Source organism: Phyllobates terribilis, unplaced genomic scaffold (genome assembly GCF_046119375.1).
Source record: "Phyllobates terribilis strain yellow unplaced genomic scaffold, ASM4611937v1 Scaffold_40__1_contigs__length_11209783, whole genome shotgun sequence".
Lineage (NCBI taxonomy): Eukaryota > Metazoa > Chordata > Amphibia > Anura > Dendrobatidae > Phyllobates > Phyllobates terribilis.
In genome coordinates this window covers 1,651,343-1,677,897 of record NW_027362800.1, presented here as the reverse complement: position 1 = coordinate 1,677,897, position 26,555 = coordinate 1,651,343, and the positions used below count along the sequence as shown (strand labels likewise).

The following is a 26,555-nucleotide window of genomic DNA, read 5'->3' as shown; positions in this document are numbered from 1 at the left end:
AAGCCGAAAAGTGCAGGCATGTGAGGGATCTAGAGGTTGACAGCATGTCTTCTTAACGGGAGTCCAGGTGGCCATCTCCACAAATGGACTTTTCAGAATCCTTGGGTGGCACCGTAGTCGGAAACCAATTCTGGTTATCGCTTCTCGGCCTTTTGGCTAAGATCAAGTGTAGTATCTGTTCTTATCAGTTTAATATCTGATACGTCCCCTATCTGGGGACCATATATTAAATGGATTTTTAGAACAGGGAGATGGAAAAAGAGCTTGCTCTGTCCACTCCACGCATTGACCTGGTATTGCAGTATCTCCAGGACCGGTGCACCCCTTCTTTAATGCAGTTTCTAAAATCAGAAAGAATTGAATTCAATGCTTTTTGTTCATTTTGCTTGTTTGTCGGATTTTGGGATGGACTCTTTGGCTTTGCTTTTCTTCTCCTCATTGGATTTTTCATGTTAAAAGTTGCAGAAGCCAGATGACAAGCTCATTTTGGTTCAACTTCAGCAACTGTGCATTGCATTGCCATGTAATGTAATGTAATGCAATGCTATCTATCTAGCTCTCCCTCTATACTTCCTTTTGGATAAACAGACATATTAGGCAAGCATTTTGGAGCTTTCACCTAAATAACTACAGGTGGTGAGATAAGCTGCACAATATAATTGACCTTTCAGTATATTGCTGCACACACACCATCTATTTAGCAAATGCCCTTGTTATCAACAGCAGCCTTTTAAACTCACCTGAGCTAACAGGTATGTGAGCTGGTTACTCTGCTGCGCCTAAAATTTCTTTTTTGGTTTGCTACAATGCCTTTTCTGAAACGTTGTCTCCCTCTGCTGGAACACTGACTTCTTTCATTTAATGCCTGCAGACTATAAAAGAGAAACCAACCCAAAAAGTTTGGTTGATTAGTCTGTGGCATTCTTTTAAACTGTTGCTTATGGCGGTCTCTGTGAGCTTCTCAGTGACATTCAGCCATCCAGGTATCCCGCCTGCAGTAGACGGAATGTGGCAATGGAACGCTGGCTGCGCGTGTCATAATAGGCTCTGAGCCTTTATATACCTGCGCACAGCAGCAGCCACCTTCAGTCTGCTGCTGGACAGCCAGCAGCAGCAGCAGCAGGAGAGGTAATTAATCAGCAACCCTCCTGCTAAGGGTAGACAGCTGCTCGTTCCACCCCCCCCCCCGCCTTAATTGGTTCTCCTCCCTTCCAACGGTGTTGAGGCGGGTGGGAACAGCCGGGGGTTGAGGGTACTGTGCTAAAGGAGGTGGAGTTATGCAGATCTAAAACGCGTGGATTGCAGCAGCAGCAAGCCGAAAAGTGCAGGCATGTGAGGGATCTAGAGGTTGACAGCATGTCTTCTTAACGGGAGTCCAGGTGGCCATCTCCACAAATGGACTTTTCAGAATCCTTGGGTGGCACCGTAGTCGGAAACCAATTCTGGTTATCGCTTCTCGGCCTTTTGGCTAGGATCAGGTACAGTGATCTAACGGTTGCTGCCTTGGTCTCGGCTAGGAGGTGCCTGGGGTACCCGACTTGTTGGCCTTGGGGGATCGCTCTCTCTTAACGGAGGGAGCTTCACCCCCTTGCAGCTATTGGCAGGTCGGCTTAGTCCCCGGACAACGGGGAGCGATCGCGTCTTGTCTTCGGGGCGACCCGAGGAAATAAGGGCGTTTTCCTTTGCTGAGCTTTATCGCTTAGTGGGCTGTGTAAGTTCTTGGGGTACCCCTCCCTCGGTCTTGGGTTTGTTCCTGCTTTTGTGGGATTCATTCCCTTGTTACTATTGGGGGAGGGCTTAGTCCCTGAGGGCCGAAAATGCCTTTTTCTTTTGGATTTGCGGTGGGGGAGACTCCACTGCGACAGTCCATTAGAATCATGGTGGATGAATGCCAGCGCCATGAGAAGAATCTGCAGTACATCGTGCATGAGATTCTTTTTGGGTTCTTCCACCTGGAGCGAGATAAGATCCTGTGTCTTTACGATCAGGAATTCCGTGGGCGATATACCATTTCCTTTATGGCTAAATCATGCTGTGATAATATCCATGCAGCACTGATGGTTGCGGACAAGGACGATGAGAGACTGAACGGGCTGAGCTTTGACTTCCTGTACGGTGAAGAGGAAGTACCCTTGGTGATCTTCATGTACAGCCCATTCGTCTCTGAGGGCGATATCGAAACCTTTTTGAAGCGTTACTGCAAGTCAGTGCGCTTCTCACATGATATCCTCAACTCCCAGCGCTTCTGGAATGGGAAGAGGAAATAACTGGTGAAGTTCCATCCAGATCAGAGCGGCATTGGTGGTCTTCACCACCCGCCTGCTAATTTTGCCATTGGTAATGTCAGGGGATTCCTACGCTACCCAGGAATGCCCCTTCAATGCCGGAATTGTCATGAATATGGGCATACACGAGAAAATTGTACAAGGGCTCATGTAGTCTTTTGCAACAAGTGCGGTAAGAGTGGGCACACCTCCGCTACGTGTGACTCTGAGATCGTATGTAACCTATGTGGGAAGGCAGGTCACGCCTTCAGGAATTGTCCGAGCAAAAAGTCAAAAACATATGACATGTTTAAGTCAGGTTAACTGACTATCCAAGAATACTTCGGAGGGAGTATTACTACACCTGCCCCTGGACCTGGGTTGGCGCACGCTGACGGGTCCGGACCAAATCCTTCAACGGCTCCGCCAGAGGGCCCGCTGGTAGTTCCACAGAAGGACGGTCGTAGGGGCTCCATAAGATTAACCGAGGGTTCGCTCTCTGTGGAATTGATCGATGTTCTGGCTCTAGATGTTGCCGTATCTCAGAGTCAAGAGGAAGGGTCCTCATCCAGCATGAATGCACCACCGGCATTATGTGGAACTGAGGAGACCTCTAGTACCCCGATTAAGCAAGCACCCAGATTCGCCACACCATCATCGGTGATCTTGAGTAAGGGCAAAAAGGGTACGCTCCTTAATCGATCAACCAGTGTGTCGGAAAGAGAGACCTCTAGGGCGCGAAGTAAAAAGGACCCGGCTAAGACCCAGTCGAGCCCTGGTCCTCGAACCAGAAGTCGCAGTAGTTCCGTGACCAGACCAGAGGACAAGACGACCCAGAGGGATGACACCCGTTCCATAGACCAGACCGCCATGAGGACTGCAGATGCACAGGACTTGGAAAAGATGGACAGCTCCCAGCCTCTGAAAAGGCAACGGGAGGACGTAAAGCAACCTGATATCCAAAGAAAACACGGATGTCGAGGTCCAGATGAGGAGCCAAAAGTGGATGATGCCTTTTTGCCTGCTTCAGATCCCGGTAATATTAAACAAATCCTGACCCCTGGAGATGCGGAGGAGGAGGTGCCGTGTATTGACTTCTTCCCATCTTCAGATCCTGATTCTTCTTAATGTCTGTTCCTCTTAAAATCTCCTCACTAAATGTGAGGTCCCTAAAGAGCCCTACACGTAGGGCTGCTTTATTTTCTTATTTAGAGACATTGGACTTTGATTTCTGCTTTCTACAAGAATGTGGTATACAGAGTAATTTAAATTATAAGGACTTAAAAGAAGACTGGAAACTGGGCGCTTCTGTGTGGTCCGGTGCTAATGACTGTCGTGCTGCCGGAGTTGGACTACTTTGCCGTGGACATTCTACCATCATTCAATCTGTGACTGAAATTATACCTGGCAGAGCTATTTTAATACATCTTGTTTTTAATGGACTTTCTTTACGTTTATTAAATGTGTACGCTCCTCCTGGGAAGCAGGAAAGGGCGGATTTACTTGAAATATTGCCATTATTTTGTGTTGGGTCAACCCCCCTGCTAGTGGGAGGAGATTTTAATTGTTTACGTGATGGGGAATCCCGGCAGGGTGGGGATGTGAATCGTAAAGACCGTACCTCCTATTTGTTGAAAAGTTTAATTGATGATTTTAGATTACAGGACTGCTGGAAGGAGCTCTTGCCGGCGGATCCAGGTGTTACATGGTCCAATGGAAGAGTTTCTTCTAGAATTGATTTCATATTTGCTTCTACTGCCTTTAAACCTTGTAAATGTTTTCTTTTATCTAATTTATTCTCTGATCATAAAGTTTTATCTGTGTTTTTAGAGTTAGCAGGGGAACAAAATACCTCAAGAGGCCCATGGAGATTAAATACAACTCTCCTAGAGGATATTGATATTCAAAAGAGGTTTGTGCAGGCCTACCAGTGCTGGCAATCAAAGAGAGACCCCCGCGCCTCGATGCTGGATTGGTGGGAGAGCATTAAACCTAAGATTAAATTATTTTTTATTAAGGCAGGGAAAATGAAAGCAAAAAAGAAAAAGCAGTGGTTTTATGTTTTTAATATGAGATTACAAGTACTCTTTAAACTAAAAGAAGTTGGTATTGATGTGGATGATGATATTGCAAATCTTAAGTCTGAAATAAAAAATGCTCTTAATGAAAAAGGAAAACAAATAATTTTTAACTCCCATGTACATCACCTGGAGGAAGGAGAGAAATGCTCCCAATTCTTCTTCAAAAAGGTAATGGGGAGGAGGGATGCAATCCTAAATCTTGAAGGTGAAAATGATATTAAGGGTATGTTAGGAAAAGCTTTTAATTTTTATCAACTTCTTTTTAACACTAAAGTTATAGATCCATCCTTTTTAGAGTATGCTATTAATTCCCTTGATTTTAAGTTAGATATTTTAGACCAGGGTATTTTATCTAGGGATCTCACCAGTGAGGAACTTTTACAGATTTTTAAAAGTTTCTCCAGTGGGAAAGCCCCTGGGGAAGACGGTCTACCGATTGAGTTTTATCTGACTTTTTGGGGAATTTTAAAGAACGATATGTTTTTATTGTTTAAAGAAGCTTTTAATACTAATAAATTACCCCCATCTTGGAGGAGAGGTCTGGTATCTTTAATATATAAAAAAGGGGATAGGAGCCAACTTAAAAACTGGCGGCCTATTACGCTTTTAAACCTTGATTATAAAATTTTAGCTAAACTTATTGCAGTCCGTTTAAAACCCTTTATAGCCAAATTAATTCACCCTAACCAGGTATGTGGTGTTCCCGGAAGAACCATAGCTGAGTCCCTCAACATAATTAGGGATACCATATGGTATTCAAAAGAGAGAAGTCAAAACCTTGCTATTTTATCCTTAGACTTTGAAAAAGCTTTTGACAGGGTATCGCATGAATTTCTTTTTATGGTTCTTAAAAAAATGGCGTTTCCAGAGAAAATTTTAACCCGCATTATGCTTTTATATCATTCTTGTTTTAGTCAAATTTCTGTAAATGGGTTTTTAACGAAGGGGGTTCCTCTATTATCAGGGGTGAAACAAGGGTGCCCTCTCTCACCACTGCTCTTTATCTGTGTTATGGAACCACTATTAACCATACTGAGAAAAGATAAAGTAATTAAAGGGGTACCTATTCCCGGGAGTAGGGGTATGCAACTTAAAGCCCTAAGTTACATGGATGATGTTACCATACTATGTCCAGATTCCACATCTCTGAGGAGGGTATTGAGAAACACACAATTTTTCTGTGAAGCCTCAGGTTTTAAATTAAATATAGATAAATGTGACTGTTTTAATGTGGGGGGATGGGACTCCTCTTTGACCCCTGGGATAGTGATACAGAAAAATCACATAAAAATTTTAGGAATTATTTTTAACCAAGCCAATGAGGGGGACCCTAACTGGGACTCTGCAATGGATAAAATAGAAAAAAAGATCTCATTGTGGAATTTAAGGAACCTTAGTATGGAAGGTAAAATTTTAATTATTAAAGCCGTTTTAATTCCCATTATGTTGTATGTTGCAATGGTGTTTCCCCCTTCCAATTTACAAATCAAGAAAGTAACAAGAATTGTTTTTATGTTTTTATGGGGTTCAAAAATGGAAAAGTTAAAAAGAGATCTGATGTACAAATGTAAATCTAATGGAGGTAAAGATGTACCCAATTTTTTTACCTTTTTCCATATAAAGTATTTCTGCTTCTGTTTTAAGGTTTTTAAATCTGATGGCATTTTTAGTTATTTTTTAAAATATGCAGCAGGAATGATTTTTAAAAGGTGGTTTAGCCTACCTTTAAGTTCTCCTGTGCTCCTGTGCCCACCTAAACAGTATGTGATACTTGAGAAAACGGTCAGACTTTTAGGTCTCCAGGAATTGGAGCCTGATATATTGGGGGACCAAAGGAAGGTATCTATTGCTTGCAGACACTCTGAGGACACAATTCCTGTCTCCAATTTTTCACAGGCAAGGTCCAAAACGGTGTGGCGAAATGTGTACGGGAAATATCTTGCAAATGTACACAAGGACCTTGCCTGGGCTATCGTCCACCAGTGCCTCCCTACCCGTGAGTTTCAACATAGGCGGGGGCTGGTGGCGAGAGCCAAATGTCCAAGAGATATATGAGGGGAAAGTGAGTCTGTATTGCATCTCTTTTGGAATTGTCATTTTGCACAGGAGGTTTGGAGAAAGGTAGGCCCACTTTTAAAATGGGCATGTGGCCTGAAAGATTTTAATCACTTTTATGTCTTTTATGGTCTTTTTAAGTGTCCAAATTTTAAACAATTCCGAGTTGCCTGGATTATTATTAATTGTTTTAAAAATGCCATGTGGAAAGTTAGAAATATTTTACTCTTCAAACATGATCATATTGATTCAACAGACTGTATAAAAATTGCTTTAAGTGAAATGTATATTTACTATCTCAGAGATAAAAAACTGTATGGAGCAAAAGAAGCGGCTTCTATGTGGTGTGTACAATTATGGAACACAATTAGTGGTAATTAAATAAACCCAAGTACATCTGTAATTATGATTTTCTTAATTGTTACAATGGTTTTATGATGGTAAATTGTGTTTTTTACAAAAAACTTGAATTAATTATTATCATGTTTTATCATTTTATTGTAATGTTATAAATGTTCTTTTTTAAAACCTTTGTAAATATACTTTGGAATCAATAAAATTGCGTTGAAACCTTATCTGTTCTTATCAGTTTAATATCTGATACGTCCCCTATCTGGGGACCATATATTAAATGGATTTTTAGAACAGGGAGATGGAAAAAGAGCTTGCTCTGTCCACTCCACGCATTGACCTGGTATTGCAGTATCTCCAGGACCGGTGCACCCCTTCTTTAATGCAGTTTCTAAAATCAGAAAGAATTGAATTCAATGCTTTTTGTTCATTTTGCTTGTTTGTCGGATTTTGGGATGGACTCTTTGGCTTTGCTTTTCTTCTCCTCATTGGATTTTTCATGTTAAAAGTTGCAGAAGCCAGATGACAAGCTCATTTTGGTTCAACTTCAGCAACTGTGCATTGCATTGCCATGTAATGTAATGTAATGCAATGCTATCTATCTAGCTCTCCCTCTATACTTCCTTTTGGATAAACAGACATATTAGGCAAGCATTTTGGAGCTTTCACCTAAATAACTACAGGTGGTGAGATAAGCTGCACAATATAATTGACCTTTCAGTATATTGTTGCACACACACCATCTATTTAGCAAATGCCCTTGTTATCAACAGCAGCCTTTTAAACTCACCTGAGCTAACAGGTATGTGAGCTGGTTACTCTGCTGCGCTTAAAATTTCTTTTTTGGTTTGCTACAATGCCTTTTCTGAAACGTTGTCTCCCTCTGCTGGAACACTGACTTCTTTCATTTAATGCCTGCAGACTATAAAAGAGAAACCAACCCAAAAAGTTTGGTTGATTAGTCTGTGGCATTCTTTTAAACTGTTGCTTATGGCGGTCTCTGTGAGCTTCTCAGTGACATTCAGCCATCCAGGTATCCCGCCTGCAGTAGACGGAATGTGGCAATGGAACGCTGGCTGCGCGTGTCATAATAGGCTCTGAGCCTTTATATACCTGCGCACAGCAGCAGCCACCTTCAGTCTGCTGCTGGACAGCCAGCAGCAGCAGCAGCAGGAGAGGTAATTAATCAGCAACCCTCCTGCTAAGGGTAGACAGCTGCTCGTTCCACCCCCCCCCCGCCTTAATTGGTTCTCCTCCCTTCCAACGGTGTTGAGGCGGGTGGGAACAGCCGGGGGTTGAGGGTACTGTGCTAAAAGAGGTGGAGTTATGCAGATCTAAAACGCGTGGATTGCAGCAGCAGCAAGCCGAAAAGTGCAGGCATGTGAGGGATCTAGAGGTTGACAGCATGTCTTCTTAACGGGAGTCCAGGTGGCCATCTCCACAAATGGACTTTTCAGAATCCTTGGGTGGCACCGTAGTCGGAAACCAATTCTGGTTATCGCTTCTCGGCCTTTTGGCTAAGATCAAGTGTAGTATCTGTTCTTATCAGTTTAATATCTGATACGTCCCCTATCTGGGGACCATATATTAAATGGATTTTTAGAACAGGGAGATGGAAAAAGAGCTTGCTCTGTCCACTCCACGCATTGACCTGGTATTGCAGTATCTCCAGGACCGGTGCACCCCTTCTTTAATGCAGTTTCTAAAATCAGAAAGAATTGAATTCAATGCTTTTTGTTCATTTTGCTTGTTTGTCGGATTTTGGGATGGACTCTTTGGCTTTGCTTTTCTTCTCCTCATTGGATTTTTCATGTTAAAAGTTGCAGAAGCCAGATGACAAGCTCATTTTGGTTCAACTTCAGCAACTGTGCATTGCATTGCCATGTAATGTAATGTAATGCAATGCTATCTATCTAGCTCTCCCTCTATACTTCCTTTTGGATAAACAGACATATTAGGCAAGCATTTTGGAGCTTTCACCTAAATAACTACAGGTGGTGAGATAAGCTGCACAATATAATTGACCTTTCAGTATATTGTTGCACACACACCATCTATTTAGCAAATGCCCTTGTTATCAACAGCAGCCTTTTAAACTCACCTGAGCTAACAGGTATGTGAGCTGGTTACTCTGCTGCGCTTAAAATTTCTTTTTTGGTTTGCTACAATGCCTTTTCTGAAACGTTGTCTCCCTCTGCTGGAACACTGACTTCTTTCATTTAATGCCTGCAGACTATAAAAGAGAAACCAACCCAAAAAGTTTGGTTGATTAGTCTGTGGCATTCTTTTAAACTGTTGCTTATGGCGGTCTCTGTGAGCTTCTCAGTGACATTCAGCCATCCAGGTATCCCGCCTGCAGTAGACGGAATGTGGCAATGGAACGCTGGCTGCGCGTGTCATAATAGGCTCTGAGCCTTTATAGACCTGCGCACAGCAGCAGCCACCTTCAGTCTGCTGCTGGACAGCCAGCAGCAGCAGCAGCAGGAGAGGTAATTAATCAGCAACCCTCCTGCTAAGGGTAGACAGCTGCTCGTTCCACCCCCCCCCGCCTTAATTGGTTCTCCTCCCTTCCAACGGTGTTGAGGCGGGTGGGAACAGCCGGGGGTTGAGGGTACTGTGCTAAAAGAGGTGGAGTTATGCAGATCTAAAACGCGTGGATTGCAGCAGCAGCAAGCCGAAAAGTGCAGGCATGTGAGGGATCTAGAGGTTGACAGCATGTCTTCTTAACGGGAGTCCAGGTGGCCATCTCCACAAATGGACTTTTCAGAATCCTTGGGTGGCACCGTAGTCGGAAACCAATTCTGGTTATCGCTTCTCGGCCTTTTGGCTAAGATCAAGTGTAGTATCTGTTCTTATCAGTTTAATATCTGATACGTCCCCTATCTGGGGACCATATATTAAATGGATTTTTAGAACAGGGAGATGGAAAAAGAGCTTGCTCTGTCCACTCCACGCATTGACCTGGTATTGCAGTATCTCCAGGACCGGTGCACCCCTTCTTTAATGCAGTTTCTAAAATCAGAAAGAATTGAATTCAATGCTTTTTGTTCATTTTGCTTGTTTGTCGGATTTTGGGATGGACTCTTTGGCTTTGCTTTTCTTCTCCTCATTGGATTTTTCATGTTAAAAGTTGCAGAAGCCAGATGACAAGCTCATTTTGGTTCAACTTCAGCAACTGTGCATTGCATTGCCATGTAATGTAATGTAATGCAATGCTATCTATCTAGCTCTCCCTCTATACTTCCTTTTGGATAAACAGACATATTAGGCAAGCATTTTGGAGCTTTCACCTAAATAACTACAGGTGGTGAGATAAGCTGCACAATATAATTGACCTTTCAGTATATTGTTGCACACACACCACCTATTTAGCAAATGCCCTTGTTATCAACAGCAGCCTTTTAAACTCACCTGAGCTAACAGGTATGTGAGCTGGTTACTCTGCTGCGCTTAAAATTTCTTTTTTGGTTTGCTACAATGCCTTTTCTGAAACGGTGTCTCCCTCTGCTGGAACACTGACTTCTTTCATTTAATGCCTGCAGACTATAAAAGAGAAACCAACCCAAAAAGTTTGGTTGATTAGTCTGTGGCATTCTTTTAAACTGTTGCTTATGGCGGTCTCTGTGAGCTTCTCAGTGACATTCAGCCATCCAGGTATCCCGCCTGCAGTAGACGGAATGTGGCAATGGAACGCTGGCTGCGCGTGTCATAATAGGCTCTGAGCCTTTATATACCTGCGCACAGCAGCAGCCACCTTCAGTCTGCTGCTGGACAGCCAGCAGCAGCAGCAGCAGGAGAGGTAATTAATCAGCAACCCTCCTGCTAAGGGTAGACAGCTGCTCGTTCCACCCCCCCCCCGCCTTAATTGGTTCTCCTCCCTTCCAACGGTGTTGAGGCGGGTGGGAACAGCCGGGGGTTGAGGGTACTGTGCTAAAAGAGGTGGAGTTATGCAGATCTAAAACGCGTGGATTGCAGCAGCAGCAAGCCGAAAAGTGCAGGCATGTGAGGGATCTAGAGGTTGACAGCATGTCTTCTTAACGGGAGTCCAGGTGGCCATCTCCACAAATGGACTTTTCAGAATCCTTGGGTGGCACCGTAGTCGGAAACCAATTCTGGTTATCGCTTCTCGGCCTTTTGGCTAAGATCAAGTGTAGTATCTGTTCTTATCAGTTTAATATCTGATACGTCCTCTATCTGGGGACCATATATTAAATGGATTTTTAGAACAGGGAGATGGAAAAAGAGCTTGCTCTGTCCACTCCACGCATTGACCTGGTATTGCAGTATCTCCAGGACCGGTGCACCCCTTCTTTAATGCAGTTTCTAAAATCAGAAAGAATTGAATTCAATGCTTTTTGTTCATTTTGCTTGTTTGTCGGATTTTGGGATGGACTCTTTGGCTTTGCTTTTCTTCTCCTCATTGGATTTTTCATGTTAAAAGTTGCAGAAGCCAGATGACAAGCTCATTTTGGTTCAACTTCAGCAACTGTGCATTGCATTGCCATGTAATGTAATGTAATGCAATGCTATCTATCTAGCTCTCCCTCTATACTTCCTTTTGGATAAACAGACATATTAGGCAAGCATTTTGGAGCTTTCACCTAAATAACTACAGGTGGTGAGATAAGCTGCACAATATAATTGACCTTTCAGTATATTGTTGCACACACACCATCTATTTAGCAAATGCCCTTGTTATCAACAGCAGCCTTTTAAACTCACCTGAGCTAACAGGTATGTGAGCTGGTTACTCTGCTGTGCTTAAAATTTCTTTTTTGGTTTGCTACAATGCCTTTTCTGAAACGTTGTCTCCCTCTGCTGGAACACTGACTTCTTTCATTTAATGCCTGCAGACTATAAAAGAGAAACCAACCCAAAAAGTTTGGTTGATTAGTCTGTGGCATTCTTTTAAACTGTTGCTTATGGCGGTCTCTGTGAGCTTCTCAGTGACATTCAGCCATCCAGGTATCCCGCCTGCAGTAGACGGAATGTGGCAATGGAACGCTGGCTGCGCGTGTCATAATAGGCTCTGAGCCTTTATATACCTGCGCACAGCAGCAGCCACCTTCAGTCTGCTGCTGGACAGCCAGCAGCAGCAGCAGCAGGAGAGGTAATTAATCAGCAACCCTCCTGCTAAGGGTAGACAGCTGCTCGTTCCACCCCCCCCCCGCCTTAATTGGTTCTCCTCCCTTCCAACGGTGTTGAGGCGGGTGGGAACAGCCGGGGGTTGAGGGTACTGTGCTAAAAGAGGTGGAGTTATGCAGATCTAAAACGCGTGGATTGCAGCAGCAGCAAGCCGAAAAGTGCAGGCATGTGAGGGATCTAGAGGTTGACAGCATGTCTTCTTAACGGGAGTCCAGGTGGCCATCTCCACAAATGGACTTTTCAGAATCCTTGGGTGGCACCGTAGTCGGAAACCAATTCTGGTTATCGCTTCTCGGCCTTTTGGCTAAGATCAAGTGTAGTATCTGTTCTTATCAGTTTAATATCTGATACGTCCCCTATCTGGGGACCATATATTAAATGGATTTTTAGAACAGGGAGATGGAAAAAGAGCTTGCTCTGTCCACTCCACGCATTGACCTGGTATTGCAGTATCTCCAGGACCGGTGCACCCCTTCTTTAATGCAGTTTCTAAAATCAGAAAGAATTGAATTCAATGCTTTTTGTTCATTTTGCTTGTTTGTCGGATTTTGGGATGGACTCTTTGGCTTTGCTTTTCTTCTCCTCATTGGATTTTTCATGTTAAAAGTTGCAGAAGCCAGATGACAAGCTCATTTTGGTTCAACTTCAGCAACTGTGCATTGCATTGCCATGTAATGTAATGTAATGCAATGCTATCTATCTAGCTCTCCCTCTATACTTCCTTTTGGATAAACAGACATATTAGGCAAGCATTTTGGAGCTTTCACCTAAATAACTACAGGTGGTGAGATAAGCTGCACAATATAATTGACCTTTCAGTATATTGTTGCACACACACCATCTATTTAGCAAATGCCCTTGTTATCAACAGCAGCCTTTTAAACTCACCTGAGCTAACAGGTATGTGAGCTGGTTACTCTGCTGCGCTTAAAATTTCTTTTTTGGTTTGCTACAATGCCTTTTCTGAAACGTTGTCTCCCTCTGCTGGAACACTGACTTCTTTCATTTAATGCCTGCAGACTATAAAAGAGAAACCAACCCAAAAAGTTTGGTTGATTAGTCTGTGGCATTCTTTTAAACTGTTGCTTATGGCGGTCTCTGTGAGCTTCTCAGTGACATTCAGCCATCCAGGTATCCCGCCTGCAGTAGACGGAATGTGGCAATGGAACGCTGGCTGCGCGTGTCATAATAGGCTCTGAGCCTTTATATACCTGCGCACAGCAGCAGCCACCTTCAGTCTGCTGCTGGACAGCCAGCAGCAGCAGCAGCAGGAGAGGTAATTAATCAGCAACCCTCCTGCTAAGGGTAGACAGCTGCTCGTTCCACCCCCCCCCCGCCTTAATTGGTTCTCCTCCCTTCCAACGGTGTTGAGGCGGGTGGGAACAGCCGGGGGTTGAGGGTACTGTGCTAAAAGAGGTGGAGTTATGCAGATCTAAAACGCGTGGATTGCAGCAGCAGCAAGCCGAAAAGTGCAGGCATGTGAGGGATCTAGAGGTTGACAGCATGTCTTCTTAACGGGAGTCCAGGTGGCCATCTCCACAAATGGACTTTTCAGAATCCTTGGGTGGCACCGTAGTCGGAAACCAATTCTGGTTATCGCTTCTCGGCCTTTTTGGCTAAGATCAAGTGTAGTATCTGTTCTTATCAGTTTAATATCTGATACGTCCCCTATCTGGGGACCATATATTAAATGGATTTTTAGAACAGGGAGATGGAAAAAGAGCTTGCTCTGTCCACTCCACGCATTGAACTGGTATTGCAGTATCTCCAGGACCGGTGCACCCCTTCTTTAATGCAGTTTCTAAAATCAGAAAGAATTGAATTCAATGCTTTTTGTTCATTTTGCTTGTTTGTCGGATTTTGGGATGGACTCTTTGGCTTTGCTTTTCTTCTCCTCATTGGATTTTTCATGTTAAAAGTTGCAGAAGCCAGATGACAAGCTCATTTTGGTTCAACTTCAGCAACTGTGCATTGCATTGCCATGTAATGTAATGTAATGCAATGCTATCTATCTAGCTCTCCCTCTATACTTCCTTTTGGATAAACAGACATATTAGGCAAGCATTTTGGAGCTTTCACCTAAATAACTACAGGTGGTGAGATAAGCTGCACAATATAATTGACCTTTCAGTATATTGTTGCACACACACCATCTATTTAGCAAATGCCCTTGTTATCAACAGCAGCCTTTTAAACTCACCTGAGCTAACAGGTATGTGAGCTGGTTACTCTGCTGCGCTTAAAATTTCTTTTTTGGTTTGCTACAATGCCTTTTCTGAAACGTTGTCTCCCTCTGCTGGAACACTGACTTCTTTCATTTAATGCCTGCAGACTATAAAAGAGAAACCAACCCAAAAAGTTTGGTTGATTAGTCTGTGGCATTCTTTTAAACTGTTGCTTATGGCGGTCTCTGTGAGCTTCTCAGTGACATTCAGCCATCCAGGTATCCCGCCTGCAGTAGACGGAATGTGGCAATGGAACGCTGGCTGCGCGTGTCATAATAGGCTCTGAGCCTTTATATACCTGCGCACAGCAGCAGCCACCTTCAGTCTGCTGCTGGACAGCCAGCAGCAGCAGCAGCAGGAGAGGTAATTAATCAGCAACCCTCCTGCTAAGGGTAGACAGCTGCTCGTTCCACCCCCCCCCCGCCTTAATTGGTTCTCCTCCCTTCCAACGGTGTTGAGGCGGGTGGGAACAGCCGGGGGTTGAGGGTACTGTGCTAAAAGAGGTGGAGTTATGCAGATCTAAAACGCGTGGATTGCAGCAGCAGCAAGCCGAAAAGTGCAGGCATGTGAGGGATCTAGAGGTTGACAGCATGTCTTCTTAACGGGAATCCAGGTGGCCATCTCCACAAATGGACTTTTCAGAATCCTTGGGTGGCACCGTAGTCGGAAATCAATTCTGGTTATCGCTTCTCGGCCTTTTGGCTAAGATCAAGTGTAGTATCTTTTGAAAAGGCAGTTTTGTCCTTGGGCTGCCCTAGTAAATTGATGCATATTACACACTGGTTTGGTGCACTTGTTAGTACGCTAGGTGGCTCATAGAGTTATCTGATGGAAAACATGGCCCTCCAGGATCGAAGTCACTAGGCTGTGTAAGTGTGAGGGCTTTGGAGCAATGTGCCCCAGGAGTAGGCGCCCTGGTGGGAGTCCAAGCTTACTGGGACTGGGAACCCCAGAAAGACTTGGCTTCGTAGCACGCCGCACCTTTGCCAATCATACTTTCTGAGCAACCCCCCCTATTCCTGGCCTCCGGGCTAGGAAGGGGAATTTTTATAAACCCGGTCGGAGGTCCGGTCAGCTTTGGGCTGAGAAACCAACACAGGCTCCAGCTCCACTAGGGTGGCAGCCTAGATGGAAGCTGGGAGCACGAAAACGGCTCTTCTCCGGCTTCGGCTAGGGAGAGCATCGGAGATCCCTGACCCTCGCTGTGGCCTTCTGGCTCGGAGGGATGGGGATGGTTTATTGGGGACCCTCTCCTCCGGGAAGGGTCCACATGAATCCTCGCCTCGTGCGCTGTTTTGGTGTGACTTCGGTCACATTTTTCAGTGCCTTGGATGCACCTTCAATCAAAAAATCTGTTCTTATCAGTTTAATATCTGATACGTCCCCTATCTGGGGACCATATATTAAATGGATTTTTAGAACAGGGAGATGGAAAAAGAGCTTGCTCTGTCCACTCCACGCATTGACCTGGTATTGCAGTATCTCCAGGACCGGTGCACCCCTTCTTTAATGCAGTTTCTAAAATCAGAAAGAATTGAATTCAATGCTTTTTGTTCATTTTGCTTGTTTGTCGGATTTTGGGATGGACTCTTTGGCTTTGCTTTTCTTCTCCTCATTGGATTTTTCATGTTAAAAGTTGCAGAAGCCAGATGACAAGCTCATTTTGGTTCAACTTCAGCAACTGTGCATTGCATTGCCATGTAATGTAATGTAATGCAATGCTATCTATCTAGCTCTCCCTCTATACTTCCTTTTGGATAAACAGACATATTAGGCAAGCATTTTGGAGCTTTCACCTAAATAACTACAGGTGGTGAGATAAGCTGCACAATATAATTGACCTTTCAGTATATTGTTGCACACACACCATCTATTTAGCAAATGCCCTTGTTATCAACAGCAGCCTTTTAAACTCACCTGAGCTAACAGGTATGTGAGCTGGTTACTCTGCTGCGCTTAAAATTTCTTTTTTGGTTTGCTACAATGCCTTTTCTGAAACGTTGTCTCCCTCTGCTGGAACACTGACTTCTTTCATTTAATGCCTGCAGACTATAAAAGAGAAACCAACCCAAAAAGTTTGGTTGATTAGTCTGTGGCATTCTTTTAAACTGTTGCTTATGGCGGTTTCTGTGAGCTTCTCAGTGACATTCAGCCATCCAGGTATCCCGCCTGCAGTAGACGGAATGTGGCAATGGAACGCTGGCTGCGCGTGTCATAATAGGCTCTGAGCCTTTATATACCTGCGCACAGCAGCAACCACCTTCAGTCTGCTGCTGGACAGCCAGCAGCAGCAGCAGCAGGAGAGGTAATTAATCAGCAACCCTCCTGCTAAGGGTAGACAGCTGCTCGTTCCACCCCCCCCCCGCCTTAATTGGTTCTCCTCCCTTCCAACGGTGTTGAGGCGGGTGGGAACAGCCGGGGGTTGAGGGTACTGTGCTAAAAGAGGTGGAGTTATGCAGATCTAAAACGCGTGGATTGCAGCAGCAGCAAGCCGAAAAGTGCAGGCATGTGAGGGATCTAGAGGTTGACAGCATGTCTTCTTAACGGGAGTCCAGGTGGCCATCTCCACAAATGGACTTTTCAGAATCCTTGGGTGGCACCGTAGTCGGAAACCAATTCTGGTTATCGCTTCTCGGCCTTTTGGCTAAGATCAAGTGTAGTATCTGTTCTTATCAGTTTAATATCTGATACGTCCCCTATCTGGGGACCATATATTAAATGGATTTTTAGAACAGGGAGATGGAAAAAGAGCTTGCTCTGTCCACTCCACGCATTGACCTGGTATTGCAGTATCTCCAGGACCGGTGCACCCCTTCTTTAATGCAGTTTCTAAAATCAGAAAGAATTGAATTCAATGCTTTTTGTTCATTTTGCTTGTTTGTCGGATTTTGGGATGGACTCTTTGGCTTTGCTTTTCTTCTCCTCATTGGATTTTTCATGTTAAAAGTTGCAGAAGCCAGATGACAAGCTCATTTTGGTTCAACTTCAGCAACTGTGCATTGCATTGCCATGTAATGTAATGTAATGCAATGCTATCTATCTAGCTCTCCCTCTATACTTCCTTTTGGATAAACAGACATATTAGGCAAGCATTTTGGAGCTTTCACCTAAATAACTACAGGTGGTGAGATAAGCTGCACAATATAATTGACCTTTCAGTATATTGTTGCACACACACCATCTATTTAGCAAATGCCCTTGTTATCAACAGCAGCCTTTTAAACTCACCTGAGCTAACAGGTATGTGAGCTGGTTACTCTGCTGCGCTTAAAATTTCTTTTTTGGTTTGCTACAATGCCTTTTCTGAAACGTTGTCTCCCTCTGCTGGAACACTGACTTCTTTCATTTAATGCCTGCAGACTATAAAAGAGAAACCAACCCAAAAAGTTTGGTTGATTAGTCTGTGGCATTCTTTTAAACTGTTGCTTATGGCGGTCTCTGTGAGCTTCTCAGTGACATTCAGCCATCCAGGTATCCCGCCTGCAGTAGACGGAATGTGGCAATGGAACCCTGGCTGCGCGTGTCATAATAGGCTCTGAGCCTTTATATACCTGCGCACAGCAGCAGCCACCTTCAGTCTGCTGCTGGACAGCCAGCAGCAGCAGCAGCAGGAGAGGTAATTAATCAGCAACCCTCCTGCTAAGGGTAGACAGCTGCTCGTTCCACCCCCCCCCCGCCTTAATTGGTTCTCCTCCCTTCCAACGGTGTTGAGGCGGGTGGGAACAGCCGGGGGTTGAGGGTACTGTGCTAAAAGAGGTGGAGTTATGCAGATCTAAAACGCGTGGATTGCAGCAGCAGCAAGCCGAAAAGTGCAGGCATGTGAGGGATCTAGAGGTTGACAGCATGTCTTCTTAACGGGAGTCCAGGTGGCCATCTCCACAAATGGACTTTTCAGAATCCTTGGGTGGCACCGTAGTCGGAAACCAATTCTGGTTATCGCTTCTCGGCCTTTTGGCTAAGATCAAGTGTAGTATCTGTTCTTATCAGTTTAATATCTGATACGTCCCCTATCTGGGGACCATATATTAAATGGATTTTTAGAACAGGGAGATGGAAAAAGAGCTTGCTCTGTCCACTCCACGCATTGACCTGGTATTGCAGTATCTCCAGGATCGGTGCACCCCTTCTTTAATGCAGTTTCTAAAATCAGAAAGAATTGAATTCAATGCTTTTTGTTCATTTTGCTTGTTTGTCGGATTTTGGGATGGACTCTTTGGCTTTGCTTTTCTTCTCCTCATTGGATTTTTCATGTTAAAAGTTGCAGAAGCCAGATGACAAGCTCATTTTGGTTCAACTTCAGCAACTGTGCATTGCATTGCCATGTAATGTAATGTAATGCAATGCTATCTATCTAGCTCTCCCTCTATACTTCCTTTTGGATAAACAGACATATTAGGCAAGCATTTTGGAGCTTTCACCTAAATAACTACAGGTGGTGAGATAAGCTGCACAATATAATTGACCTTTCAGTATATTGTTGCACACACACCATCTATTTAGCAAATGCCCTTGTTATCAACAGCAGCCTTTTAAACTCACCTGAGCTAACAGGTATGTGAGCTGGTTACTCTGCTGCGCTTAAAATTTCTTTTTTGGTTTGCTACAATGCCTTTTCTGAAACGTTGTCTCCCTCTGCTGGAACACTGACTTCTTTCATTTAATGCCTGCAGACTATAAAAGAGAAACCAACCCAAAAAGTTTGGTTGATTAGTCTGTGGCATTCTTTTAAACTGTTGCTTATGGCGGTCTCTGTGAGCTTCTCAGTGACATTCAGCCATCCAGGTATCCCGCCTGCAGTAGACGGAATGTGGCAATGGAACGCTGGCTGCGCGTGTCATAATAGGCTCTGAGCATTTATAGACCTGCGCACAGCAGCAGCCACCTTCAGTCTGCTGCTGGACAGCCAGCAGCAGCAGCAGCAGGAGAGGTAATTAATCAGCAACCCTCCTGCTAAGGGTAGACAGCTGCTCGTTCCACCCCCCCCCCGCCTTAATTGGCTCTCCTCCCTTCCAACGGTGTTGAGGCGGGTGGGAACAGCCGGGGGTTGAGGGTGCTGTGCTAAAAGAGGTGGAGTTATGCAGATCTAAAACGCGTGGATTGCAGCAGCAGCAAGCCGAAAAGTGCAGGCATGTGAGGGATCTAGAGGTTGACAGCATGTCTTCTTAACGGGAGTCCAGGTGGCCATCTCCACAAATGGACTTTTCAGAATCCTTGGGTGGCACCGTAGTCGGAAACCAATTCTGGTTATCGCTTCTCGGCCTTTTGGCTAAGATCAAGTGTAGTATCTGTTCTTATCAGTTTAATATCTGATACGTCCCCTATCTGGGGACCATATATTAAATGGATTTTTAGAACAGGGAGATGGAAAAAGAGCTTGCTCTGTCCACTCCACGCATTGACCTGGTATTGCAGTATCTCCAGGACCGGTGCACCCCTTCTTTAATGCAGTTTCTAAAATCAGAAAGAATTGAATTCAATGCTTTTTGTTCATTTTGCTTGTTTGTCGGATTTTGGGATGGACTCTTTGGCTTTGCTTTTCTTCTCCTCATTGGATTTTTCATGTTAAAAGTTGCAGAAGCCAGATGACAAGCTCATTTTGGTTCAACTTCAGCAACTGTGCATTGCATTGCCATGTAATGTAATGTAATGCAATGCTATCTATCTAGCTCTCCCTCTATACTTCCTTTTGGATAAACAGACATATTAGGCAAGCATTTTGGAGCTTTCACCTAAATAACTACAGGTGGTGAGATAAGCTGCACAATATAATTGACCTTTCAGTATATTGTTGCACACACACCATCTATTTAGCAAATGCCCTTGTTATCAACAGCAGCCTTTTAAACTCACCTGAGCTAACAGGTATGTGAGCTGGTTACTCTGCTGCGCTTAAAATTTCTTTTTTGGTTTGCTACAATGCCTTTTCTGAAACGTTGTCTCCCTCTGCTGGAACACTGACTTCTTTCATTTAATGCCTGCAGACTATAAAAGAGAAACCAACCCAAAAAGTTTGGTTGATTAGTCTGTGGCATTCTTTTAAACTGTTGCTTATGGCGGTCTCTGTGAGCTTCTCAGTGACATTCAGCCATCCAGGTATCCCGCCTGCAGTAGACGGAATGTGGCAATGGAACCCTGGCTGCGCGTGTCATAATAGGCTCTGAGCCTTTATATACCTGCGCACAGCAGCAGCCACCTTCAGTCTGCTGCTGGACAGCCAGCAGCAGCAGCAGCAGGAGAGGTAATTAATCAGCAACCCTCCTGCTAAGGGTAGACAGCTGCTCGTTCCACCCCCCCCCCGCCTTAATTGGTTCTCCTCCCTTCCAACGGTGTTGAGGCGGGTGGGAACAGCCGGGGGTTGAGGGTACTGTGCTAAAAGAGGTGGAGTTATGCAGATATAAAACGCGTGGATTGCAGCAGCAGCAAGCCGAAAAGTGCAGGCATGTGAGGGATCTAGAGGTTGACAGCATGTCTTCTTAACGGGAGTCCAGGTGGCCATCTCCACAAATGGACTTTTCAGAATCCTTGGGTGGCACCGTAGTCGGAAACCAATTCTGGTTATCGCTTCTCGGCCTTTTGGCTAAGATCAAGTGTAGTATCTGTTCTTATCAGTTTAATATCTGATACGTCCCCTATCTGGGGACCATATATTAAATGGATTTTTAGAACAGGGAGATGGAAAAAGAGCTTGCTCTGTCCACTCCACGCATTGACCTGGTATTGCAGTATCTCCAGGATCGGTGCACCCCTTCTTTAATGCAGTTTCTAAAATCAGAAAGAATTGAATTCAATGCTTTTTGTTCATTTTGCTTGTTTGTCGGATTTTGGGATGGACTCTTTGGCTTTGCTTTTCTTCTCCTCATTGGATTTTTCATGTTAAAAGTTGCAGAAGCCAGATGACAAGCTCATTTTGGTTCAACTTCAGCAACTGTGCATTGCATTGCCATGTAATGTAATGTAATGCAATGCTATCTATCTAGCTCTCCCTCTATACTTCCTTTTGGATAAACAGACATATTAGGCAAGCATTTTGGAGCTTTCACCTAAATAACTACAGGTGGTGAGATAAGCTGCACAATATAATTGACCTTTCAGTATATTGTTGCACACACACCATCTATTTAGCAAATGCCCTTGTTATCAACAGCAGCCTTTTAAACTCACCTGAGCTAACAGGTATGTGAGCTGGTTACTCTGCTGCGCTTAAAATTTCTTTTTTGGTTTGCTACAATGCCTTTTCTGAAACGTTGTCTCCCTCTGCTGGAACACTGACTTCTTTCATTTAATGCCTGCAGACTATAAAAGAGAAACCAACCCAAAAAGTTTGGTTGATTAGTCTGTGGCATTCTTTTAAACTGTTGCTTATGGCGGTCTCTGTGAGCTTCTCAGTGACATTCAGCCATCCAGGTATCCCGCCTGCAGTAGACGGAATGTGGCAATGGAACGCTGGCTGCGCGTGTCATAATAGGCTCTGAGCATTTATAGACCTGCGCACAGCAGCAGCCACCTTCAGTCTGCTGCTGGACAGCCAGCAGCAGCAGCAGCAGGAGAGGTAATTAATCAGCAACCCTCCTGCTAAGGGTAGACAGCTGCTCGTTCCACCCCCCCCCCGCCTTAATTGGCTCTCCTCCCTTCCAACGGTGTTGAGGCGGGTGGGAACAGCCGGGGGTTGAGGGTGCTGTGCTAAAAGAGGTGGAGTTATGCAGATCTAAAACGCGTGGATTGCAGCAGCAGCAAGCCGAAAAGTGCAGGCATGTGAGGGATCTAGAGGTTGACAGCATGTCTTCTTAACGGGAGTCCAGGTGGCCATCTCCACAAATGGACTTTTCAGAATCCTTGGGTGGCACCGTAGTCGGAAACCAATTCTGGTTATCGCTTCTCGGCCTTTTGGCTAAGATCAAGTGTAGTATCTGTTCTTATCAGTTTAATATCTGATACGTCCCCTATCTGGGGACCATATATTAAATGGATTTTTAGAACAGGGAGATGGAAAAAGAGCTTGCTCTGTCCACTCCACGCATTGACCTGGTATTGCAGTATCTCCAGGACCGGTGCACCCCTTCTTTAATGCAGTTTCTAAAATCAGAAAGAATTGAATTCAATGCTTTTTGTTCATTTTGCTTGTTTGTCGGATTTTGGGATGGACTCTTTGGCTTTGCTTTTCTTCTCCTCATTGGATTTTTCATGTTAAAAGTTGCAGAAGCCAGATGACAAGCTCATTTTGGTTCAACTTCAGCAACTGTGCATTGCATTGCCATGTAATGTAATGTAATGCAATGCTATCTATCTAGCTCTCCCTCTATACTTCCTTTTGGATAAACAGACATATTAGGCAAGCATTTTGGAGCTTTCACCTAAATAACTATAGGTGGTGAGATAAGCTGCACAATATAATTGACCTTTCAGTATATTGTTGCACACACACCATCTATTTAGCAAATGCCCTTGTTATCAACAGCAGCCTTTTAAACTCACCTGAGCTAACAGGTATGTGAGCTGGTTACTCTGCTGCGCTTAAAATTTCTTTTTTGGTTTGCTACAATGCCTTTTCTGAAACGTTGTCTCCCTCTGCTGGAACACTGACTTCTTTCATTTAATGCCTGCAGACTATAAAAGAGAAACCAACCCAAAAAGTTTGGTTGATTAGTCTGTGGCATTCTTTTAAACTGTTGCTTATGGCGGTCTCTGTGAGCTTCTCAGTGACATTCAGCCATCCAGGTATCCCGCCTGCAGTAGACGGAATGTGGCAATGGAACCCTGGCTGCGCGTGTCATAATAGGCTCTGAGCCTTTATATACCTGCGCACAGCAGCAGCCACCTTCAGTCTGCTGCTGGACAGCCAGCAGCAGCAGCAGCAGGAGAGGTAATTAATCAGCAACCCTCCTGCTAAGGGTAGACAGCTGCTCGTTCCACCCCCCCCCCGCCTTAATTGGTTCTCCTCCCTTCCAACGGTGTTGAGGCGGGTGGGAACAGCCGGGGGTTGAGGGTACTGTGCTAAAAGAGGTGGAGTTATGCAGATATAAAACGCGTGGATTGCAGCAGCAGCAAGCCGAAAAGTGCAGGCATGTGAGGGATCTAGAGGTTGACAGCATGTCTTCTTAACGGGAGTCCAGGTGGCCATCTCCACAAATGGACTTTTCAGAATCCTTGGGTGGCACCGTAGTCGGAAACCAATTCTGGTTATCGCTTCTCGGCCTTTTGGCTAAGATCAAGTGTAGTATCTGTTCTTATCAGTTTAATATCTGATACGTCCCCTATCTGGGGACCATATATTAAATGGATTTTTAGAACAGGGAGATGGAAAAAGAGCTTGCTCTGTCCACTCCACGCATTGACCTGGTATTGCAGTATCTCCAGGATCGGTGCACCCCTTCTTTAATGCAGTTTCTAAAATCAGAAAGAATTGAATTCAATGCTTTTTGTTCATTTTGCTTGTTTGTCGGATTTTGGGATGGACTCTTTGGCTTTGCTTTTCTTCTCCTCATTGGATTTTTCATGTTAAAAGTTGCAGAAGCCAGATGACAAGCTCATTTTGGTTCAACTTCAGCAACTGTGCATTGCATTGCCATGTAATGTAATGTAATGCAATGCTATCTATCTAGCTCTCCCTCTATACTTCCTTTTGGATAAACAGACATATTAGGCAAGCATTTTGGAGCTTTCACCTAAATAACTACAGGTGGTGAGATAAGCTGCACAATATAATTGACCTTTCAGTATATTGTTGCACACACACCATCTATTTAGCAAATGCCCTTGTTATCAACAGCAGCCTTTTAAACTCACCTGAGCTAACAGGTATGTGAGCTGGTTACTCTGCTGCGCTTAAAATTTCTTTTTTGGTTTGCTACAATGCCTTTTCTGAAACGTTGTCTCCCTCTGCTGGAACACTGACTTCTTTCATTTAATGCCTGCAGACTATAAAAGAGAAACCAACCCAAAAAGTTTGGTTGATTAGTCTGTGGCATTCTTTTAAACTGTTGCTTATGGCGGTCTCTGTGAGCTTCTCAGTGACATTCAGCCATCCAGGTATCCCGCCTGCAGTAGACGGAATGTGGCAATGGAACGCTGGCTGCGCGTGTCATAATAGGCTCTGAGCATTTATAGACCTGCGCACAGCAGCAGCCACCTTCAGTCTGCTGCTGGACAGCCAGCAGCAGCAGCAGCAGGAGAGGTAATTAATCAGCAACCCTCCTGCTAAGGGTAGACAGCTGCTCGTTCCACCCCCCCCCCGCCTTAATTGGCTCTCCTCCCTTCCAACGGTGTTGAGGCGGGTGGGAACAGCCGGGGGTTGAGGGTGCTGTGCTAAAAGAGGTGGAGTTATGCAGATCTAAAACGCGTGGATTGCAGCAGCAGCAAGCCGAAAAGTGCAGGCATGTGAGGGATCTAGAGGTTGACAGCATGTCTTCTTAACGGGAGTCCAGGTGGCCATCTCCACAAATGGACTTTTCAGAATCCTTGGGTGGCACCGTAGTCGGAAACCAATTCTGGTTATCGCTTCTCGGCCTTTTGGCTAAGATCAAGTGTAGTATCTGTTCTTATCAGTTTAATATCTGATACGTCCCCTATCTGGGGACCATATATTAAATGGATTTTTAGAACAGGGAGATGGAAAAAGAGCTTGCTCTGTCCACTCCACGCATTGACCTGGTATTGCAGTATCTCCAGGACCGGTGCACCCCTTCTTTAATGCAGTTTCTAAAATCAGAAAGAATTGAATTCAATGCTTTTTGTTCATTTTGCTTGTTTGTCGGATTTTGGGATGGACTCTTTGGCTTTGCTTTTCTTCTCCTCATTGGATTTTTCATGTTAAAAGTTGCAGAAGCCAGATGACAAGCTCATTTTGGTTCAACTTCAGCAACTGTGCATTGCATTGCCATGTAATGTAATGTAATGCAATGCTATCTATCTAGCTCTCCCTCTATACTTCCTTTTGGATAAACAGACATATTAGGCAAGCATTTTGGAGCTTTCACCTAAATAACTATAGGTGGTGAGATAAGCTGCACAATATAATTGACCTTTCAGTATATTGTTGCACACACACCATCTATTTAGCAAATGCCCTTGTTATCAACAGCAGCCTTTTAAACTCACCTGAGCTAACAGGTATGTGAGCTGGTTACTCTGCTGCGCTTAAAATTTCTTTTTTGGTTTGCTACAATGCCTTTTCTGAAACGTTGTCTCCCTCTGCTGGAACACTGACTTCTTTCATTTAATGCCTGCAGACTATAAAAGAGAAACCAACCCAAAAAGTTTGGTTGATTAGTCTGTGGCATTCTTTTAAACTGTTGCTTATGGCGGTCTCTGTGAGCTTCTCAGTGACATTCAGCCATCCAGGTATCCCGCCTGCAGTAGACGGAATGTGGCAATGGAACCCTGGCTGCGCGTGTCATAATAGGCTCTGAGCCTTTATATACCTGCGCACAGCAGCAGCCACCTTCAGTCTGCTGCTGGACAGCCAGCAGCAGCAGCAGCAGGAGAGGTAATTAATCAGCAACCCTCCTGCTAAGGGTAGACAGCTGCTCGTTCCACCCCCCCCCCGCCTTAATTGGTTCTCCTCCCTTCCAACGGTGTTGAGGCGGGTGGGAACAGCCGGGGGTTGAGGGTACTGTGCTAAAAGAGGTGGAGTTATGCAGATCTAAAACGCGTGGATTGCAGCAGCAGCAAGCCGAAAAGTGCAGGCATGTGAGGGATCTAGAGGTTGACAGCATGTCTTCTTAACGGGAGTCCAGGTGGCCATCTCCACAAATGGACTTTTCAGAATCCTTGGGTGGCACCGTAGTCGGAAACCAATTCTGGTTATCGCTTCTCGGCCTTTTGGCTAAGATCAAGTGTAGTATCTGTTCTTATCAGTTTAATATCTGATACGTCCCCTATCTGGGGACCATATATTAAATGGATTTTTAGAACAGGGAGATGGAAAAAGAGCTTGCTCTGTCCACTCCACGCATTGACCTGGTATTGCAGTATCTCCAGGATCGGTGCACCCCTTCTTTAATGCAGTTTCTAAAATCAGAAAGAATTGAATTCAATGCTTTTTGTTCATTTTGCTTGTTTGTCGGATTTTGGGATGGACTCTTTGGCTTTGCTTTTCTTCTCCTCATTGGATTTTTCATGTTAAAAGTTGCAGAAGCCAGATGACAAGCTCATTTTGGTTCAACTTCAGCAACTGTGCATTGCATTGCCATGTAATGTAATGTAATGCAATGCTATCTATCTAGCTCTCCCTCTATACTTCCTTTTGGATAAACAGACATATTAGGCAAGCATTTTGGAGCTTTCACCTAAATAACTACAGGTGGTGAGATAAGCTGCACAATATAATTGACCTTTCAGTATATTGTTGCACACACACCATCTATTTAGCAAATGCCCTTGTTATCAACAGCAGCCTTTTAAACTCACCTGAGCTAACAGGTATGTGAGCTGGTTAC

The 26,555-nt window shown here is 44.5% G+C and overlaps 16 non-coding genes and 1 pseudogene across 16 annotated transcripts; all 17 read left to right on the top strand.

Annotated features, from left to right (window-relative positions):
* The first annotated feature begins 136 nt into the window (after nt 1-136).
* Nucleotides 137-327, top strand: LOC141188284 (U2 spliceosomal RNA). Its single transcript, XR_012262391.1, has one exon. It is a non-coding gene; the product is annotated as a U2 spliceosomal RNA (small nuclear RNA).
* A 6,612-nt stretch (nt 328-6,939) lies between these two features.
* Nucleotides 6,940-7,128, top strand: LOC141185863 (U2 spliceosomal RNA). The gene has a single exon (XR_012260461.1). It is a non-coding gene; the product is annotated as a U2 spliceosomal RNA (small nuclear RNA).
* Nucleotides 7,129-8,248: 1,120 nt separating this feature from the next.
* LOC141188272 (U2 spliceosomal RNA) lies at nt 8,249-8,439 on the top strand. The gene has a single exon (XR_012262380.1). It is a non-coding gene; the product is annotated as a U2 spliceosomal RNA (small nuclear RNA).
* A 1,119-nt stretch (nt 8,440-9,558) lies between these two features.
* LOC141188260 (U2 spliceosomal RNA) lies at nt 9,559-9,749 on the top strand. The gene has a single exon (XR_012262369.1). It is a non-coding gene; the product is annotated as a U2 spliceosomal RNA (small nuclear RNA).
* Nucleotides 9,750-10,869: 1,120 nt separating this feature from the next.
* Nucleotides 10,870-11,060, top strand: LOC141184400 (U2 spliceosomal RNA). The gene has a single exon (XR_012259159.1). It is a non-coding gene; the product is annotated as a U2 spliceosomal RNA (small nuclear RNA).
* A 1,120-nt stretch (nt 11,061-12,180) lies between these two features.
* Nucleotides 12,181-12,371, top strand: LOC141188248 (U2 spliceosomal RNA). Its single transcript, XR_012262358.1, has one exon. It is a non-coding gene; the product is annotated as a U2 spliceosomal RNA (small nuclear RNA).
* Nucleotides 12,372-13,491: 1,120 nt separating this feature from the next.
* On the top strand, nt 13,492-13,683 carry LOC141185522 (U2 spliceosomal RNA). The gene has a single exon (XR_012260177.1). It is a non-coding gene; the product is annotated as a U2 spliceosomal RNA (small nuclear RNA).
* A 1,120-nt stretch (nt 13,684-14,803) lies between these two features.
* On the top strand, nt 14,804-14,919 carry LOC141186143 (U2 spliceosomal RNA; annotated as a pseudogene).
* A 524-nt stretch (nt 14,920-15,443) lies between these two features.
* On the top strand, nt 15,444-15,625 carry LOC141185736 (U2 spliceosomal RNA). The gene has a single exon (XR_012260367.1). It is a non-coding gene; the product is annotated as a U2 spliceosomal RNA (small nuclear RNA).
* Nucleotides 15,626-16,745: 1,120 nt separating this feature from the next.
* LOC141188233 (U2 spliceosomal RNA) lies at nt 16,746-16,936 on the top strand. The gene has a single exon (XR_012262346.1). It is a non-coding gene; the product is annotated as a U2 spliceosomal RNA (small nuclear RNA).
* Nucleotides 16,937-18,056: 1,120 nt separating this feature from the next.
* LOC141188606 (U2 spliceosomal RNA) lies at nt 18,057-18,247 on the top strand. The gene has a single exon (XR_012262688.1). It is a non-coding gene; the product is annotated as a U2 spliceosomal RNA (small nuclear RNA).
* Nucleotides 18,248-19,367: 1,120 nt separating this feature from the next.
* Nucleotides 19,368-19,558, top strand: LOC141188221 (U2 spliceosomal RNA). The gene has a single exon (XR_012262335.1). It is a non-coding gene; the product is annotated as a U2 spliceosomal RNA (small nuclear RNA).
* A 1,120-nt stretch (nt 19,559-20,678) lies between these two features.
* On the top strand, nt 20,679-20,869 carry LOC141188486 (U2 spliceosomal RNA). The gene has a single exon (XR_012262575.1). It is a non-coding gene; the product is annotated as a U2 spliceosomal RNA (small nuclear RNA).
* A 1,120-nt stretch (nt 20,870-21,989) lies between these two features.
* LOC141188209 (U2 spliceosomal RNA) lies at nt 21,990-22,180 on the top strand. The gene has a single exon (XR_012262324.1). It is a non-coding gene; the product is annotated as a U2 spliceosomal RNA (small nuclear RNA).
* A 1,120-nt stretch (nt 22,181-23,300) lies between these two features.
* On the top strand, nt 23,301-23,491 carry LOC141188363 (U2 spliceosomal RNA). The gene has a single exon (XR_012262463.1). It is a non-coding gene; the product is annotated as a U2 spliceosomal RNA (small nuclear RNA).
* Nucleotides 23,492-24,611: 1,120 nt separating this feature from the next.
* LOC141188197 (U2 spliceosomal RNA) lies at nt 24,612-24,802 on the top strand. Its single transcript, XR_012262313.1, has one exon. It is a non-coding gene; the product is annotated as a U2 spliceosomal RNA (small nuclear RNA).
* A 1,120-nt stretch (nt 24,803-25,922) lies between these two features.
* On the top strand, nt 25,923-26,113 carry LOC141188241 (U2 spliceosomal RNA). The gene has a single exon (XR_012262352.1). It is a non-coding gene; the product is annotated as a U2 spliceosomal RNA (small nuclear RNA).
* The last annotated feature ends 442 nt before the right edge of the window (nt 26,114-26,555 follow it).